The sequence below is a fragment of the Lepidochelys kempii genome, chromosome 4 (genome assembly GCF_965140265.1).
Source record: "Lepidochelys kempii isolate rLepKem1 chromosome 4, rLepKem1.hap2, whole genome shotgun sequence".
Taxonomy (NCBI): Eukaryota; Metazoa; Chordata; order Testudines; family Cheloniidae; genus Lepidochelys; species Lepidochelys kempii.
In genome coordinates this window covers 65,775,122-65,795,724 of record NC_133259.1, presented here as the reverse complement: position 1 = coordinate 65,795,724, position 20,603 = coordinate 65,775,122, and the positions used below count along the sequence as shown (strand labels likewise).

The following is a 20,603-nucleotide window of genomic DNA, read 5'->3' as shown; positions in this document are numbered from 1 at the left end:
GATTTATAATTTGACTATTCTTGTATAGGCAGAAAGGCTGTGATAATCCAGCCTTAGGCACATGTGTTTGGTATTTTTCAGTTTTAAAAATCAGGTCACAGTACATAGACTGTTTTAGTCAGAAACTACAATCAGCACAATATTTCTATATCGCATCCTCAGACTTTACCAGTTCAGTTACATATTTCAGCAGACTGTCACTGTGATCCACACACTTTTGCTGGAACATCTAAATATTTTCGTTTGATTATCTCAAAACGTGCCCAATGGAGCATAAATCTCCATTATAAACTTAGAACATTCCCTACAGTTCTCATAATAAGACTATGATACATTTGAGATAGTGAGAAAAGTACATATGGGATTTTCAAAAGCATTCAGCATTGACCTCACCTAGCTACCACTGAGGTCAGTGGAATTGACTCCAGTAGAAAGAGAGTTAAAACAATGCTGAATGCTTTTGAAAATACTGCTCCTTGTGTCATCCAGTTTCTCTTCTGGAGCTGATTCAAAAATTGGCCATTTTCTGGATTGCATGATTGGGGCCTGTCTACACAAGAAAGGTAGTCCAGAATAAAGTGGGGGCAAGGATTTAACATGGATTAACTATTCATGATTGATTAACTCCATGAGCGGATACTCTTGTTCCAGAATGAGAGCGCCAGTGAATTAAGCTAATTCAGAATACAGCACTCTAACTCCGTGAGTGGATGCTCTTACTGCAGAATGAGTGCTTTATTCTGAATTAGCTTAATTCACTAGTGCGCTCATTCTGGAACAAGAGTATCCACTCATGGAGTTAATCAGGAACAGCTATTCTGCAGTAACTCTCTATGTTGACAAGTTGTTCTCTCAGTCATGCAGATCATAAGCTTATCTGTACTGAAAGAGACACTTTCATTTATTTAGAGGCCTTTTTATGGTACTCATGATAGTAATATTTAGCTCAATTTCCGACTGATGATTTGGAGTTAATTCTATAATATTTGAACACCTCACAATCATTAATGAATAAAGACTCTCAGAAGAAAAGTAGAGAACTGGAATGGTTATCATCCATTTTACACATAGGAAACGGGAAACCGAGTGAGAAATTAAGTTACTTTTCCAAGGACACCCAGAAAGATGGTGACAGAGCTGGGAATAGAACCCAGATATCCTGATTTATAGTCCTGTGCATTAACAAGGGTATCCTTGGCATGGTAAGCGTTTCTTGTGAAGTTGCTTGACTGAGTTTTGCTCTTAGATGGTCGGCTGACATTACCTTAATACAGACACAAGTGAATTGCAATTGATTGATAGCAGACACTGGAGAATCACTGCCCTGCTCTTTAAGCATTTAACTTTCTGGCTTGGGGGAGGAGGGGAGATGTAAAACTGCTGGAAGAGCAGTCAGCATGGTGGATGACTCATCACCTAAGAAGGAGGGTTTAAAAAGGTCATCCTGGGCCTGGCCACTCCCTTCATTCACTCAGAACAGGCCTGTCAGCATCCACCCTCCCTCCCTGTGTAGGTCACAAATATGCCAGGTGTTTAGCTATATCTGCTGTGGGCATTACGCTAGCCGCTGTGCTAAGGGGGGCTGGGAAGGAATTTTTCCCTTACCACCATGTTGACCAGGTGTGTGGGGGGTGTCACCTTCCTCGCAGCAGGTTCAGGTGGGCTCTGTTCATGATAGCATGACAGATGGTAGGCCATATGTGGCAACTCTTTATTTAAGAGTATAGCAGATGTTCAGTGCAGGTACTCCATAAATTAAGGCACAAAAGAACTGAAAAATGGCTTGGAAAAGAATTAAGGAGAGGTGTTTGGTAATTGAGCAAGCCTGGGGCAACTGGGGACTCCTCTGATTGGTGCAGCAGAGAGCCAACCTCCCCATCATTATAGTCCACCTTAATCCCTCCTATAAGTGGGGGTGGTCAGTAAAGTCCCTGCAAGGGAATTGCTGGAGGGACCTGATAAATAGTGGGGGAGTTGTGGAAGCCCCCTCCCACAAAAAATTGGCTGGAATTGGAGGGTCCCAGCAGTGGATCTGCTGGAGGGACATAAAATGTGCAGTGCAGGTGCAAAATGTATCTGCCAGGTTAGTCCCAGACATCTAATAATAAAGTTGCAACCCGATTAACCTCATATCTAATGCCTCCTATCATTCTTTCGACATAGCCGGACAATAAAGCTGAGCTTCCTTAGCTTGTACTTTAAGATAGATCTAGCTGCTGATTTTGTTAACAGCCTTGGGTCATTTGGAATTAGACTTGTTATCTGAACATATGACTACCCTCTTAAACTCAGTTGTCTCCATTTGAAAAAAATACAGTGAGGATAACTCATATACATTCTGTGCTGACAGTCTTCAAGATTTTATTCTATGTAGATTTGATTAGTGCACTTCTTTCTGCTGTTATACAGACATTCTCTGTTTCTATTATACATCAGCAAAGCTTTCCACATAAGTTGAATTTTCTGATCATATTACTCCTGTGTTTGGGTCACTTTAGGTCTTTTCATGTCAGCACATTAATCTTTAAATTTCATCTGTCAAGTACTGAATATTGTTCTACATGGTCTAGCACCATCCTTGCTGAACTGTGTACCCTGTTCAAATCTTTACATTCTTCTGGTTGGGACTTTCCTTTAGCGACCAAACTTTTCTCTTTAAGTGAGCTTTATTCACACAGTGTTCCTGCACTAATCTGGTAGTGCCTTTCATGGAAGGACCCACTCTAAGTGATTTTAAGAGTAAGGGCAAAGGTTCCCCTTTCAATTTAGCTTACAGCTGAGCCATGTCAGGAGCTCCTCCAGTGCAGTTGCTGTACCACCCGCAGCCCTGTCCTCTGGCACATCTGCTGCTGGGAGCCGGAGGAGGCACAGCTCCATGGAAGGGCAGGGGGTGGGGCTGGGGTTCTGCTACTTTCCCCACTGCAGTTCCTGGGAGATCCCTGTGGTTCAGGGCTGTTCCGGGAACAGCAGCAGGAAAAGGAGCAGAACATGGGGCCACCAGATGTCTCCAGGCCCACAGCTCCTCCGGCGCCACTGTACAACTCCAGTGGGGCTGGCTGCTGTGCTGTGTGGAAGGGCTGGGGGAGGTACAGCGGTGCCGGAGGAACTGCGGGCATGGGGCCACCCAGTGGCCTCATCTTCTGCTCCTCCTCTTTCCGGTACGCCATATCATCTATAAATATCTTGCTGGTACGGCATACCATACCACTCTACTTGGACTGCTGAAAAGAATTGACAATGGCTTCAGTTATGGACACTTTCTTTTTGATATGTAGTTTGTAAACTAAAGTGATCTGATAAATAACCCTTTTTTAAAATGACATCTGTATGAAATTTGCTCAGTTTATATGTTTAAAGATGACTTCTGTCACTGAACCTGGGATCTGAGAGTCAAGCTGGTATCTTTCCTTCTAAATGCAACCTCACCAGCTAGTGGAGGCTCAACATTCCAAATTGTGCCCCTTGTTACGTCTGTGTGACCCCATTGCCTTCAGGAGACTGTTTGCCTGACAAAGATTATTGGAGTATTTTTTGAGAAAGCAGCGGCATGGTTAAACCAAGCATGTCACTGCAGTAGGAACTGGGAGATGCTCTTAACAATTGTGCAGGTGGCTTGCAATGGGCTGAGGGAAGATAAGTGGGCTAGAGCTGATCAGGTTTTTTTTTTTTTTTTTTTTTTTAAATCTCCAAATGTTTTTGCGGGATAGGAAATGTGTTTCCCACCTCTCTCTAAATGGAACTGATGTAGAAAGAGGAATGGATGGCAAGTGTCACACAGCATCTCTCTCGCTACCAAATGTACTCCACTACCTGGCCAGTGTGGTCTAGCAGTCAAACATACACCAGGTTGTTTTCACCAAGGTGTGTTTAAATATTGTTAACTAAACTATTCACAATACTGGATTAGTTTTGAACAAGTAATGAAACAAGTTTAGTTAACCATAAAGAGAGGTTTTGAGTACAAGTATAAGGCATTAAAGTCAGAAATGGTTACAAGAGAAATAAAGATAAAACACTGCCTAGTACTAGAACTTAAAAAACTAGACATGATTCAAGGTGAAATCCCTTACCATATGTTCCCAGTAACATTGCTGACTGAATTCTCAGACCAGGATTTGCTCCCAAAGGCTGTTTCTTTTGTTGTCTGAGCTGAAAGCAAGGTGGATAGGGAGGGATCCTTTGGGTGTTTTTGTCCCTCACTTTATAGACCAGTCCCCCTTCAAAATGCATTTTTTCCTGAGGGTTACCCCTAGATAAAGCTAATTCCTGCTGTGAGGATGGAGATGAGTCCCATGGTGAAAGAGGATCCATGATGTTTGCTAAAATGTAGATACATTTTGTTCCTGCTCTCCACCTCTGCCTTTTTTGCCAAAGAATTGTCACTTGACAGGTGATTGCCTGTCAACTTTGATACCTAGTTAGAGGTATCAGCTTGCTGGTTTACGTAAAGTTGTCTGGTTAAATCAATTTCAGACCTAATTTCAGCTTGTTTATTACTTTACACATAATGTTGCTACATATATTTCACCATGATATTACTGGCCAGTTTGTTTTTGAGTTTTCAAATGCTACCTACAAGGCATATTTTGTACAAAGATGATTACAATCGTGTGTAGGGTGTGAATTCGGTTAGTAATGCAATGCTCAGCTTTGCAATTCTTAACTTTTAGGTGCCTAGAAAATCATTGGGATTCACAGACCGAGTAAGTTTCTAGGGTACTTCTACAGCACAATGCCTGGAGAGAGAGAGGCACCCGAGAATGTAATCCACAAAGTCAGCATGCTAGGCAGGGAGCTGCTCAAATTAGCCAATGGGAGATGTTGATGAGAGAGGCACCTGTCTCTGCTTGTTATAAATATCTGGGAGCCCCTCTCCTGGAGTGAGGTGGCTTAGGCACGTGTGGTGTTTCCTGGGAGAATGAGTCAGCTGCTAGCTTAACTCCATACAAGTGGGGAGGGGTGGGAGGGGGATGATGGTGGTGCTTGTGCTTCTGTTGCCCACCTTCAACTTTTAGCCCACTGGTTAGAGCACTCATGTAGGAGACTGCGGTTCTCTTTACCCTCTCTGCTTAAAGAGGAGAAGGGATTTGAAACTGAGTGCCCTAACCACCAGTCTACAGGATATTTGGATGGGGGGCTCCATCAGTCTTTATACACAATAGAAGAACTGTGGAGGAAAGACCTATGCAGTTATTGGGCCAGAGGGGGTGAGTGAGAATGACTTTCTAACCCCGTGGGTTTGGGTACTTGCCTGAAAGGTGGGAGACCCAGGGTCCAGTCCCCCTGCTCTAGTGATTTCATTTATCCAAAGTGGGACAGCTTCAACATAGCTCAGTAGTAGAGAGCACTTTTCTGAGATGCCTGTTCAAATACTTTCTTCCCATCAGGTAGAGGGGGGAATTGAACTTGGGCTTCCCACATCCAGGGTGAGCGCTCTAACCACTGGTTAAAAGTTATAAGGTGGGCACTACCACCCTCCCGATTTCAAAGGGGGCCTCATCTGAGCACCCTACTGGATGTGGCCCTGCAGGTAAGATAGGCTCTCCTCTATTTATCTTCCCCCAGGTTGTGGATTGTGCAGGGTCTTAGATGGGAGATAAACATCTAGATGCCTAGAGCAAAGCAGCAGTGCATATGCTCAGAAGCAGAAACTGAAGTGCCCAGAGAAGTTTTACCCTGAAAATTTAGCTATTGAGTGAATTTTGCTGCCTACAGGTTTAGCAGCAGTCAAGCAGGGATTCTGTGAAAGATAATGGAGTCTAAAATTGAGATTTAGGTACCTACATCTAGGTTTTAAGAACCTACATATTTCTGTGGATCTGAACCTCAGTTATTAGCAGGTAGTGGTGGTCACTTATTGACAGATAACTTAACATTATCACTTGTTGAGAATCATGTCTGAGGTTATTAATATGCAGGTATTGTCTAGACCATCCCTGACAGGTGTTTGTCTAACCTGTTCTTAAAAATATCCAATGATGGAGATTCCACAACCTCCCTAGGCAGTTTATTCCAGTGCTTAATCATCCTGACAGTTAGGAATCTTTTCCTCATGTCCAGCCTAAACTTCCCTTGCTGCAATTTTAAGCCCATTGCTTCTGGTCCTGTCCTCAGCGATTAAGAAGAACAATTTTTCTCCCTCCTCCTTGTAACAACCTTTTATGTTCTTGAAAATTGTTATGTCCCCTCTCAGTCTTCTCTTTTCCAGACTAAACAAACCTAATTTTTTCCAATCTTCCCTCATAGGTCATTTTCGTTGCTCTACTCTGGACTTTCTCCAATTTGTCCAAATCTTCCCTGAAATGTGGTGCCCAGAACTAGACACAATACTCCAGTTGAGACTTAATCAGCGCAGAATAGAGTGGAAGAATTGCTTCTCGTGTCTTGTTTACAACACTCCTGTTAATACATCCCAGAATAATGGTTGCTTTTTTTTTTTTTTTTTGCAACAGTGATACACTGTTGATTCATATTTAGTTTGAGCTTCACAATGACCCCCAGATCCTTCTCTGCAGTACTCTTTCCTATGCAGTCATTTCCCATTTTGTCAGTGTGCAACTGATTTGTTCCTTCCTAATTGGAGTACTTTTCATTTGTCCTTATTGAATTTCATCCTATTTACTTTAGACCATTTCTCCAGTTTGTCTGGGTCATTCTGAATGTTAATCCTATCCTCCAAAAGCACTCGCAAGCACTCCCAGCTTGATATTGTCCGCAAACTTTAAATATACTCTCTCTGCTATTATCTAAATCATTGATGAAGCTATTGAACAGAATCAGACCCAGAATTGATCTCTGAAGGATCCCACTTCCAGCTTGAGTGTGTGTGACATTCTCCTGGTGTTATCTGGACCAGTGATCTGCTAGATCACTCCAATCCTTGACTTTGGGAGCCAGCCTTACCCTGCTTTGCTGTGAGAACCCGCACTCCTGGGCTGTTCGCGCACAGCTTCTGACATGTAAGCTGCTCCTTGGATTGTGCAGCCGAATGACACTAGCCAATATCTCCAGTCCCAGACACAACCCTAGGAACCTCCATCTTCCAGTGTCCAGTTATGCTCACTGGATGCTGCAAGCTTATATGAGTTTGTCAATTTAACAAAGAAATTGGTATGTACCAAGCTTCTTATCCCAAGGGGAGTTTCTGACATGCTTCAAACCAAACATACTGCTTTAGGTAGAACAAACAAACAAATTTATTAACTTCAAAGATAGATTTTTAAGTGATTATAAGTCAAAGCACAAGTCAGATTTGGTCAAATGAAATAAAAGCAAAACGCATTCAAAGCTGATCTTAACACTTTCATTGCCCTTACAAACTTAGATGCTTCTCACCACAGGCTGGCTTCTCTCTTGGCTTTGCCCCCGCCTTCATTATCACATCGCAGTCCCAAACTAACCAAAGGAAGGTGGGTGATTCACTCGAAAGTCCAACAGATCCTTTGTTGTTCCCTAGGCCAGTGTCCTTTGTTTCTGTGAGGCTGGGCTGGGGTTTGTTCCATACATGCCCTGATGAGGTGTGAACTGTCCCTCTGCTCTTGGAGAGTTTTGCCTGGGCTTGTTTTAAGCCACGAGGACACAATTTTTAGCCTCATAACTATATACATGAAATTACCTTTCACAGAATCCCTGCTTGGCTGCTGCTAAACCTGTAGGCAGCAAAATAATGTTACTATAACAACAATGCTCAGTGCATCATGAACCTATCTGGCTTCAAGATTAAACTCAATAAGTTTATGGAAGAGATGGTATGATGGGATAACATGATTTTGGCAATTAATTGATCTTTAAATATTCCTGGTACATAGGCCCAATGGCTTCTGATGGGATGGGATCTGAGTTACTACAGAGAATTCTTTCCTGGGTATCTGACTGGTGAATCTTGCCCATATGCTCAGAGTTCAGCTGATCGCCATATCTGGGGTCGGGAAGGAATTTTCCTCCAGGGCAGATTGGAAGAGGCCCTGGGGTTTTTTCACCTTCCTCTGTAGCATGGGGCACAGGTCACTTGCTGGAGGAGTCTCTGCACCTTGAAGTCTTTAAACCATGATTTGAGGACTTCAGTAACTCAGGCATAGATTAGGGGCCTATTACAGCAGTGGGTGGGTGAGATTCTGTAGCCTGCAATGTGCAGGAGGTCAGACTAGATGATCATAATGGTCCCTTCTGGCCCTAGTATCTATGAATCTATGAACCTTCCAAAGACGCCTGACATGGCAAACTTTGGATTGGATACCATGCAGTCATTTTATACAGATGAACATGGGGGCGTAGGGTGTTTCCCTGAGGTACAGAGCATCACTGTGTGAACCACTGATAACTACACTTTGGGAATAGTTTTCCAACCACTTATGCACCCACCTTTATAGTAGCTCCATCTAGGTTGTATTTCCTTAGTTTTATGTATGAGAAGGTCATGACAGACAGTATCAAAAGCCTTACTAAAGTCAAGATAAACCACATCTACCGCTTATCTCCCCTCTCCTCGCCCATCCACAAGGCTTGTTACTCTGTCAAAGAATGCTGTTAGGTTGGTTTGATGCTATTTGACAAATCCATGCTGACTGTTACTTATCACCTTATTATCTTCTAGGTGTTTGCAAATTGATTGCTTAATTATTTGCTCCATTATCTTTCTGGATACTGAAGTTACGTTGACTGGTCTGTAGTTCACTGGGTTGTCTTTATTTCCCTTTTTATAGTTTGGCACTATATTTGCCCTTTTGCAGTCCTCTGGAATCTCTCCTGTATTCTAATGGCTCAAATATCTCCTCAGTCAGCTCCTTGAGTATTCTAGGATCCATTTCATCAGGCCGTGGTGACTAGAAGACATGTAACTTGTTTAAGTAATTTTAACTTTTTCTTTCCCTGTTTTAGCTTCTGATCCTACTTCCATTTTCACTGGCATGTTAGATATCTGATCGCTAATAAGCTTTTTGGTGAAAACTGAAACAGTCATTTAGCACTTCTGCCATTTTCACATTTTCTGTTATCGGTCCCCTCCCCCCCCCCGAGTAATGGGCCTACTCTGTCCTTGGTTGTCCTTTTGCTTCTAAAGAAACTGTAGAATGTTTTCTCGTTACACTTTTATGTCTCTAGCTAATTTAATCTCATTTTGTGCCTTGGCCTTTCTAATTTTATCCCAACATAATTCTGAATGAGTTTAACTACATGGCTTTATAATGTTGTTATTTAAACTCCTGTCACCTATGCATTGTGCTAGAGCTGTATTATAAGTTGGTTTAGGTTGAATTATTTCAAAGATTAGTCTTTTAGAAAGAGAAACTGCACTGATAGCAATATAGCATCTCTTACTTCAGTAGCTTTTCTTTTTTTCCTGATGTTTCTTTTCATGAAGAAGCTGCATAAATTAAGATGACGCCTTTTATTTTAACAAAGCTTTGCTTTGGTGTTAATTTTTTTTTACATGTCTTAATTGGTCTTAATTAACTTTAGGTTAACTGAACTATTTTATATGATGGTTCAACCTATCTCTTGTGTTAGAAAACCGAATAGTTTATAATTCTGCTACATGTGTTTTTTGTTGAGTATATTAGCAAAAGTGAACCTGGATACCATTTATTTGGATGTTGTGATACTTTTACTCTCTGAACTCAACTTTAAATTATGTGCAAGTTCATAAAATGTCACTAACATATAATGTTGATTGGAAGAGGTATGAAAAAGACAGAAAAACTGAATTAGTCTAAATACAATATATAACATGAGGATTCTGTTAAACTCATGCTTGATGGACAAGAAAATAGATGCAAAAATTAGGAAACCAAAGCTGGTGTGTTTAAAAATAAGCCTAGCTGGTGAACAAAATAAGCAGATGGGTTATTCCCTCCATCACTCCTTTTTTAGGTCCTTTAAAAAAAAAACAAAAAAACCCCCACAAAACTTCTGAGGGAAAGTATGGAAGAACAGATGGAGGCTACTGGAGCAAGCTTCTCTGTCAGGGGTGCCACTGTCGAAGACAGTGATCTCAAACTGAGAAGTGTGCCCCCAAAGGGGGACATGGAGGAACATTTGGGGGGACACATGGTGGGTCTCAGGCCAGCTTCCATGGGGAGGCAGTCAACTGTGCTGTAATGGAGCATGGGCAGTGTACACCGATTTCATTACTGTTAAGTGGGGGGCAGCATGTCAGGAAAAGTTTTGGCACCACCGATGTAAGAGACTGTCAAGCAGGGGGACTTTTCCTTCTGAAATTCTTCAGCTAAAGGGAACAAGGGATGCTTTTAAAATAAAGACCTTATCTATTACTTTATATTTGACTGGCTTTTGAAACCTCCGATGTCATTAGCTGGTGAACTAAAATGTACATATCAGACTCCGAAGATAGACTACTGTAACCCCTTTTCGCTATCTTCCCTGTTGGCATTTAGGGGTCCTTGGGTCACAAAACATTTACCTTTTCACTACTTATCCCTATTTTTCTCATATTCCACTACTGACTTGGCTGTGCAGTTCTGTGTACTTGTGGCAGTTCACTCTGCTTCTTAGCTCAAACATCAAAACTTTCTGGTCTTTGTTTGAATAAAAAAACTGTCACCTCAACATAAGGTTGGTTGGTTGGTTTTACCTTGTCGTTTTTCTTTTGACCCAATTATTTGGTGCTTTTTTTTTTTTTTTTTTAGTTCAAATGTGGTGCTGCAGATAATTGACTTGTTTGGCTGCTGTCATACCATGGCCATTTCTTGGCTCACCTTCTGCGAACACCCACAATCATCAACTTGTGCTTGATTTCCCCCTCTTCCCTCCCCCCCTCCTCCCAAGAATGGAAAAGGTTTGAGTTAGATTGTAATTTTTGGACATGACAGAATTCCCACATGCTCTCACACAGACTTAAAAATATGTGGTGTCCACTAATCCGTATGCTCAGGTTTTACTTCCATCTACTTCAGGCTTTCAGTTGTTTTTCTGTTTCTCACTCTGATATTCTAGTGAATATTGATAGAAGGGGACTTAAGATGAATTTATTGCAGCCAGCCTACTTCTCTTATAACATACACTGGGACTCCTGAGTCCTTGGTCTGCAACTAACTTTTGTGGGGTCTTTAGATAAGTCTCTGCTATAATCTCTCTCTGGTTTTAGTTTTATCCATTTTCAAAATAGGCATTTGCAAGAAAGATATTCCTATTTCTGTGTCAACCGTAAGTATTCTTTAATGATTTCTGAGGTGCCTGGATGAAAAGTGCCAACAGAGACAAGCTGACAAAACCTGAATGTGCTACTCAAAATAATATAGCTACTAAATGTTTCCAAAGGAAGAATGGAGGTTCAAAATTGCCTGGTCAGAGTGTAGAGAATCCCAGGAGAGATCCTAAATTCTAGCTTTTCATGAGAGCATTCATTTCTCAATATTTGGCCACTTTTAACGGGCGGGGGGGGGGGGGGGGGAAGGGGCAGGAGGTTGGCAGGGAAATCAAGCGCCTTTTAAAGTGTTTCTGGTTGAGCATCAAAAATCACTAGTCACTTTTTTGAAACTGTTCAATTAAGCATCTAGTCACTTATTGCTTCTATTTCAGACAGTAACCATGTAAATAATCAGTGACTTGCTGCCTTTTACAAGCACTACATAAAAATACTGAAATTCACATGCACAAGTGAATTAGGTATAATCTTTCTAAAAAGGCACTGGTTATATTAAAGGTGCAATACTCTATGCCTCCTGATTGCAGCATTGTAAATACTGAGAATTCGTGCACAGCCCACCTAGTGGGCCGTAGGTTAGTGATCTCTGTTAGGGTTATGGGAGTAGGAAGAAGTGGGAAGTAGTTGCAGAGTTGCTCCAAGGTTGCTCTTGGAGTTTTGAGGCTGCAGTAACTTTGATGCCTGCAGCCCTGGTTGGCTGGAGGACTGAATTAACCTTGTCATGCCCTAAAGCAATGGATCTCAAACTTATTTGATCGTGCCTCCTTTTTCGTGTCTGTTTACACCGCCCTCCCCACCACACAAGTATATATATACCAATTAAAACCAAAAATCAACACACAACTCTCACTAAATATTAAAAACAGTAAGGTATTGATTAAACAGAGCCAACGATCCATTTTAACGAGCAAAAACAAAACTGCAATTGTGGTCGATGCTTACAATTAAATGTGCACCTAGTGTTGTAGCAAACTGATTAAGGTACAGATGGCAACTTTGTAAATCCGTCAAAATGCACAGCACCATCTGAGGAGCTGGTATGTCTGTCTGGAGGAATTCGCTTTGCTAGTTATTCATTGCTGTGGGTAAAATGTGCACAATGTGTTGTTTTTTTTTTCCCCTCTAAAGCTTCTCACACTCCCCTAGGGAGCTCTCCCTCCTCCCACCCCATTTGAAAACCTCTGCTCCAAAGTTCACTTGCTCATGGCCATGCAGGTGTGTCGAAAGAGTTGAGATTGATTGTGTAGTGGGGTACCTGGACTGTGAAACCAAGCTGCACCTCGTGCTTACTGGGATTGCTGTAGTACTAAGGGGGGAGTCAGATTTGCTCTTTATTGATTTAATACATTTGGACGAGTATGCTGACAAGATGAGTAATGGGTATGGCACTTGATTTTTGCCTACTATGTTATATTGCACGTTATATTTTCTATCCTACCATGTGCCATGGTCTCTTTTTTTTTTTTTGGTGGGCCCCCAAACCCATGCGTACATTTATTTATATAATATATACAATTTAAATTTCTTGTTGTAGTGACAATTGCTTGTAAACCCATTTTTGTAAATTATGTCTGCTGTCATCTGGTATGAGTCCTCTGATCTAACCCCCGTCAAAATAAATTAGGCCAAACAATCTTTGACAAGGCCCATCTAGTCCTTGCATTAAACGGTTGCATGTTTATGCATTTTATGCACCACAACTTCCTGGTTTTTGCATATACTAATTAAAATGTTGATGCAGTAGGTACTCTTCAGTATTAAGTGAAATGAATATGTATCATTTATGCAATCACACTTACTATAATGAACCAATATTTGGCCTTGTGGCAGATTTGAACTCTATACCAACTTAACATTTTCCCTGAGCTATAAATATTTTTTTTCATCATTACCTGTCAATCTATGTAAGTTGTAGTAATGTGGGTTTGATAAGTCTCTCCTCTTACCAGATCTCTACTTTAAAAATGGAATTTAAAATGAGAATAATTGACTATAGCTTGAGACATTTTTTTACAGAGACTCTAATACTCTATCTTCTGATATATATCCTATCATTATTGTGTTCTCAGTAGTGCTTCCTAATGTGGAATTCTCTTTGAACTACTAAATATATAATATTTCCATGTCTCTGCTTTGCCTTCAGGTACTCAGAGCTACTTAAATCAAGGCACCGAGGGTGGGATTTTCCAAAGCACCCAATTACTTAAAAGCATGCATCCCTTTGAAAGTATCCTGGAATTTCTCTTCCTAAATAAGTCGTATTGATTCTCCATTTGACTTAGGTATGTAAGTCACTTAAGTATTTTTGAAAATCCTACACTGAAACTCAGTAGGTATGTAACTACAGTATAAGCTATATATATTTAAAAAAAAATCACATGTGAACTGTATCAATGTCTATAGAGTATCCATTAAACTCAGTCCTGTCCCACTATAGAGTAGGCTAAGTTTTAAAGCCTTGGAAGGATTTCCTGGGGACTTTCCATTCGTTGTTTCAAAATCCTGGTAAGGAATCTGCTGGGGATGTTCTTAAAACATTGGTTACCATTACTGAGGCACTCTAATAAGAATCTGAAAATTGTTAATTTTTTTGGGCTAATTGTAATATCAATTTGCTGAAAGACCAATAGGAAGATTTCAATTTTGGACATGGTAATACCATACGCTGTTTGTGTTCTCAGATAATAGAATGCTATCCAATTTTGTTTTTCCCCAGAACTCTTTTATTTCATTATAAATGGCTTCTGCTCTTAAACAGTGTTCAGCCCTAAAGATGGGGCACCCAAGCCAGTGGCTGTGGCATTCTCACGGTGAGAGGAACAGCAGATGCCAAATCTTAGCCTCTCTCCAGTGACATCTGCTGGTTTGAAAGCTGATGGGATACTGTGGAGCATTCACTTAAAATGTCATCTGGGGACTGGGCTGGAAAACAATGGTGGTAGTAGTAGTTTCTTGTAGGCTAACTGTTTTTTTTTTTTTTTTTTTAATAGTTGGTCCCACTCCAGTTGAAGTGATGCCAATATGGGGGACCAGACTAGATGCAAGCAAGCTACATTTGTATCACTTTATGGAATGATGGTGAGGGTCAGGAAACTTTTTCTTTTTGCAGCTGCATTTGAAACTGCATAATAAATATCTTCTCACTGGTCCATCTACCTGCTGAGAGAGTGCTGAATCCGGGTGTCTGGATTAGTAATTCAATTAGCAGAAACCCAGTTAACAGATAAGGATATAGTATCATTTTTTGTGTTCATCTGTCTCCTGGACTTAGACTCAAAATACTGGCAACTTTTCTAAAATCTCTAGCTGTCTTTTCTTAACGTATTGATTTCTAGAAACCTGTCACATGCATTTTAATGAGCAGTTTCCCTGCATGTGTCTTTTTGTATACCAGCATCCAGAAAAATAGATATTTTGTCAAGTCCACTTTGACAGTTTTGTGTTGATTTTCCTTTCCTTCTTTCCTGTGCTTATTTTTCATTCTAGGCTTTCAATAGTTTTCGCTATCACACTTCCTTGCCCCCCACTACTTTTTCTTCTTGGCAGTCTGCACAATGACATGGTACAAACTCCATCTTTATTTCCCCACCCTCTCTTCTCTGCAGTCTGCATAATTAACACAACCTGAGTCTGTTTTCCCAGATTGTTAAAGTCCTTTCCCTGTTGTTTTTTTATATGGCTGTTACTAATATTATTGGACAGATTTCTACTTTCTTCTGTTCTCATTCCTCAGAATTAATTCCTTGAGTGGTTATTTTTGAGATGTTAGCTTCTGAAATGGAGTCTAAACATGTTTAGACACATGGTGGTGGTGGTGGTGTATGAGGGGTGTTTTTGTTTTTTTTAACAAGTATTTTTATCTGTGGAGATGCATACTAATATTCTGATTTCTTTGCTAAGAAATTGTTCCCTGTTTGTTTTCCCCGTGTCTTTTGTGCAGCAATATAGCTATTCCTACTGTACCTATAGCTTTCCAGACCCTTGGGCAAAAACCTACAGTCCCTTATCGCAAGTACTGCAATTTGGCTGTGAAGGGTTGTCGAACATACGGCGCATGGATTTAATCTTTCTTTGTGACATTTTCTGTTCTGTTCCTCCACCCACGTAGCACTCCTTTTTTTAGACACTCTTAAACCTTCTATAATGCAGCTAACTTAAGTTGCAACTTTGTTTCTGGACCAGTTTGAATTTGTGAATTATATAATTCATGTCACATTTCTCTAATTTTCTGATTATGGATAGGCAGGGTATTACTGCTGTACTAGCTAACTTAATTATATTAAATCCCAGGCTTCTATTAAATTGTATCAGATAATCCACAGAGATAGGCTTTAATTCTGTGTGTTTTCAAATGGCTTCAAAATCAGTCACAGGAACAATGATATGAATCATGACTGCTCACAGAGTATCTGCTATAATGATTTCAGTGGAAAGAGGTTGTATAGCGAGCTGTTTGTCTCTTGAGATGCCAAATGTAAGGAGATATGCAAGTCCAAAGTTCAGACAAAGGATGTAATGTATTTTCAAATGAAAATTTTTGGCTTTGACTGTTCTTCAGTATATTCACAGTCTGTCGGAAAATGCATATTAATGCAATACCAGAAGGAATCATACATGTTCTGCTGGTCTTCTGACCTGATAGCAAATGGAAGAGATTTCTCTTCTTGTCTTTTGGTCACTTCTTAATTCAGTACCCATCACCCCCCTATGCAATTAATCCTTGATCATCGTTCCTTTTGTATCTGTACTCTTCCTCCAGCTGGAAGCCACTTCCTTGAAGGACTTCAAAAGTTCAGTTTCTTGGATTATCTGCAGGACAAGACATTCTATTAACAGGGGAATCAGGTCCTTTTAGTGTAATTCCTACTAAAATTACACCTAGGACAATTTTATGCTTTTGGTGCATGTGTGTTTCCTCTTGAGCTCAATGGGAGTCATATGCATCCAAGCTAAATTTAGCTCCTGCTTGTTACCAGGCACAAGAATCCTGAATATGGCTCACAGCCCAGTTCTCTCATGCTCATTTCTTAGGCTATTAGTTTAGTTTGCAATGCTTTCCTATCCCTGCTTTGGTGTGCTTCTTATTTCATAATATTGAGAAATTAAACCCAATTCACTTTCTGGCTTATGATCCTAGACGTAGTGAGATTTATTTGAAAGATTTTAATATCTTAAGGACAGATTATTTTAAAGAAGCAATTTGTTATTCATTAAAATAAAATGCTGACAGAACTGTAGGCAACGATGCGTCCATCCTCCCCACAATTGACTGCTGGAATTCAATCACTTGTTTACAAATGTAATAAATCATCTATAGCATCAACAATAATCATAACCTAGAGTGACACTTTTTGACATTTAAGGTTAAACTTGAAGGATAAAGGAGGTTTCTTCACATAGTGTGTGCACCTTTGAACAGCATTCTACATACCATTTCCAAATACATATTTTTTTAACCTTCTAGTGTTACATGAGCAGCGTCTCCACTGAACAGATTCTGTGGCGTTACCATTTTAACCTATGTTAAAAATGCCAAGTAGTCACTTCCTTGTAATTTTCATTTTAAATAACATTGTGGTTAGTTGATGTGACTTGGGTATTAGAATCTATGTGGCAGACAATTAGCTTACCATTAGAGCAAGATGGTAACTTGTCCTGTGTGCCTGCATGGGGAAGAAAGGAGGTTGTGTACAATACCACCTACTGCCTGTCTATGGGCTATCTAGACTGCCTGTGTATGGATAGTCAGTTCCATGGGGCTGCTATTTTATTTCTAACCATGTCAGGGGGTAAGAAGTGGGAGGAGTCTTAGTTTTGCACCCCCTCCTCCCCCAAGTGTTCTGGCCAATGCAGGTGAGCTGGCACTGGCAGGAGAAATATTCTGTGTCAGATGGAAAGCTCCATCCCTGGGCTCCAATTGGTGGAACACCAGAGGTCCTTACTGGCCTGCTCCCCCTACTTAAGCCAGAAGAGGAACAGGAAAGTCATCCATTCAACTGGACTCCGCACTGTTTCAGACTACTCACCCAGTGCTACTTGCTCCTGTCTCCTGATCCTGACCTCCTTGTTCCTTGACTCAGCCTGATTTCTGGTATTTGACTCTTGGTTGCTTACCTCCTGGTTCTGAACCCTGGCTGATGTGGGGACCCAGACCATTACCCTATGCTAACTACAAGGCCTGGCCTCCTATGTCCCATAACTGACAGAACTGAGATTCTCCTATAGACTTTAAGGCCAGAAGAGACAGTTATGATAATTTAGCCTGACCTCCTGTACATCAGAGGCCACAGTGGACCTCACCCACTCTCTTCTGTAATGGACCCATAACCTCTGGCTGAGTTATTGAAGTCCTCTAATCTTGATTTAAAGACTTCAAGTTACAGAGAATTCACATTTACTCTAGTTCAAACCAGCAAGTGACCAGTGCCTCCATCACTGCAGAGGAAGGCCGAAAACCCCAGGCTCTCTGCCAAATTGACCTGGGGAGTAATTCCTTCCTGACCCTAAATATGGCAATAGGATCCTGAGCATGTGGGAGAGACCCACCAGCCAGACATCTGGGAAAGAATTCTCTGTAGTAAAATCAGTGCTCTCCCTATCTAGTATTCCATCTCTGTCTATTGGAGATATTTGCTAAAAGCAATCATGGATGGGCCACATGCCACTGGAAGCTCTTTGATCAAACCATCCCCTCCATAAACTTATCAAGCTCAGTTTTGAAACAAGTTAGGTTCTCCTCCCCCAACCCTCCGCACCCCCACCACACACACACTGCTCCCTTTGGGAGGCTGTTCCAGAACTTTACTCCTCTGATGGTTAGAAATCTTTGTCTAATTTCTAGCCTAAACTTGTTGATGGGCCAGTTTATATCCATTTTTCTTGTGCCAGCACTGGGCCTTAACTTAAAACAGCAGGGAAAGAGAGGAGTTATTTATCCCTCTGATGTATTTATAGTGAGCAAGACCAATCCTTAAGGAATTCTACCAGTGACCTCCCTCCAGCCTAACAGTTCACCTTTGAGTATGACCTGTTGTTGTCTCCCCTTTTATCAATTCATTACCCACCTTTTGATTGCTGTATTAAACCCCATCCTCTCCAATTTAACTAGTGTCAGCCCCAGTGCTCCCCCCTCCCTCGTGTAGCTAAAGTCCTGAGCCCTGGTGAATGTGCCCCCCGCTGAAGCTGGGAGACGAGCCATGGGGAGTCTTGAGCCCCGGCACCCCCTGTGAGGCTGAAACTGGGAGCACAGCTGAAGCTCTAAGCCCCAGTGCTCCCTCCAGGTCTAAAGCTCTGAGCCCTGGTACTCCCACAGGGCAGAAGTCCTGAGCCCCCAGTCCGGAGCCCTAGCACCCTGAGGGTCAGAAGCCCCAACTCTCTCCCTCACCTGGAGCCCAGATGTCTTCCGCCTCCGCGCCCCCCCCCCCCCCCCCGCAGTCCCAACTGCCCGGTGTGGCTGAAGTCCATAACCTCTTCTTCAGAGTTACGGAACACTTCAGAGTTAGTTAGGCAACCTTCATTCCTGAGGTGTCAGTAACTCTGAGGTTCTACTGTACTTTCTCTTTCAGAATTGCTCTCCCTGTACGAATGTCCAAAGACAGTCTCTCTTTCTGCCCCATACTTAAGAGAACAAAACCAAACAAATTTTCTATTATGACCCTTTCAGTTGGTTAAGGTAGTCTCTGACATCACATGCTAAACCTGTAATGTAGGCATTGTGGTACAGCCAGTAGATTTTAGGATTTGATGTTTTGCCCTCGATAGACATTCCACTCTGTACTCTTAAGTCAATGCCATACATGCCAGACTTGGTCCCATGGTTCAATTTCCAGGACATATAATAAAGGTTTGACATCATAGCCACTCACAACTTGGAATGTATGAAATGCTAAATTGATACCCTAATCTGGTGTATTTGTGTCATAGGCCTTATAGAAGTAGGAGTAACTGATAATTGTAATAGAAAATTTTAAATCCTAGTTCTAGAGTTGTTGTTTTGTTGAAAATTAGATAATACTGAAGTTTTTGAAGTATAAGGTACTGGATTAGCTTCCAAGTGTTGCAAGTATAGACTTCAGGTGGCAGTTCAAGTACCCTAAGCCTTCAATTTTTGCTTAAAAGGAATTTTAGGATGTGGGGGAGGGGAGTTTAGAATATGCATTTACGAATGTTTCTGGATGAAGAAGTTGTACCATAAAGAGAGTAGATTTGGGTTTGGCCACAGTCTGCAAGTTCATTTGAATAAATTCATCCATAGTTGGTTATCTAGTGACCATGTCTAGGAAGTGTTTAACTTTTAGATTCATTTTGAAAAAAAAGCCAACAGTTAAAGTGGCTTAAATGTTAATCTAAGCTGCTCAAAATTTGTAAGTGGTTATACTTTGGAGATTTACCAATGGTAGACGGTCCTTTCGGCATCCCATCTTTGAAAGCTGGCATCCTCTTGTGCTGCAGAGGAACTGAGTAGCTCACTTATTCAAAAACTCCATTTGAATTTTGGCACTATACCAAGCTACCTGATTGCCTTTTCCCATTTTTGTACACTGTTCCCTAAGATAGGATGTTGTCTGATCTCCTGTGGGAGCTGTAATGATGCTGGTTCTGGCGGGACCCAACTGAGAGTGCCAATTCAGGACAAATTGCTTAAAGCAGGGCAGTTACCGCCCAAGGCTGGGGTTTCTGTGCACACCAAGGCAAACCAAACCAGCCAAACAGAGAAGACTTTGGTTTCACCCCACTGGCTAACCACAAGTCACACAAGCAATTCCCTTAGACGCTCCAGTTTCCCAGTATCACCACCAGTGCCACTCGGTATGGGGACAAATGGTTATGGAAACCAATACCCCAGTAAAAGAAAAAAGGTTCTTTCGATCCCAAAGGACCAAGTCCCAGACCCAGGTCAATATACAAATCAGATCTTACCCACAAATCACGCCAGTCCTTTAGAATCTAAAATCTAAAGGTTTATTCATAAAAGGAAAGAAATATAGATGAGAGCTAGAACTGGTTAAATGGAATCATTTACATACAGTAATGGCAAAGTTCTTGGTTCAGGCTTGCAGCAGTGATAGAATAAACTGCAGGTTCAAATCAAGTCTCTGGAGTACATCCACAGCTGGGATGGGTCATCAGTCCTTGGTTCAAAGCTTCAGTGTAGCAAAGTTCCTCCAGAGGTAGGAAGCAGGATTGAAGACAAGATGGAGGAGCTGCAGCAGCTTTTTATAGTCTCTTGCCATGTGGTCTGTCTTTCTTTGTTCCAAAGACAAGCTGTCCATCACATGGCCTGGAAAAACCTCAGAGTTCTGTCCATAGGCAGGTCCCTGCATGCCTTGCTGAGTCGCAAGGCGTGTCTGCCTTCTCTCAATGGGTCAATTGTATAGCTGATGGCCCTTTAATGGGCCATCAAGCAGGCTAGGCAGGGCTGACACCAACTTGTCTGGGGTGT

At 41.5% G+C, this 20,603-nt stretch overlaps 1 protein-coding gene across 3 annotated transcripts in view; it reads left to right on the top strand.

The window, feature by feature from the left end:
- The window catches only part of MARCHF1 (membrane associated ring-CH-type finger 1), a 478,438-nt gene that overhangs the window by 35,306 nt on the left and 422,529 nt on the right, over positions 1-20,603 (top strand). For 2 of the 3 annotated variants that reach the window (XM_073341527.1, XM_073341534.1), the window contains exons 2-3: positions 13,305-13,443; positions 14,152-14,239. The gene's annotated coding sequence lies outside the window, so the exon portion shown is untranslated. The remainder of the gene's footprint in view (positions 1-13,304; positions 13,444-14,151; positions 14,240-20,603) is intronic. The other variant, XM_073341528.1, reaches the window with a different exon arrangement.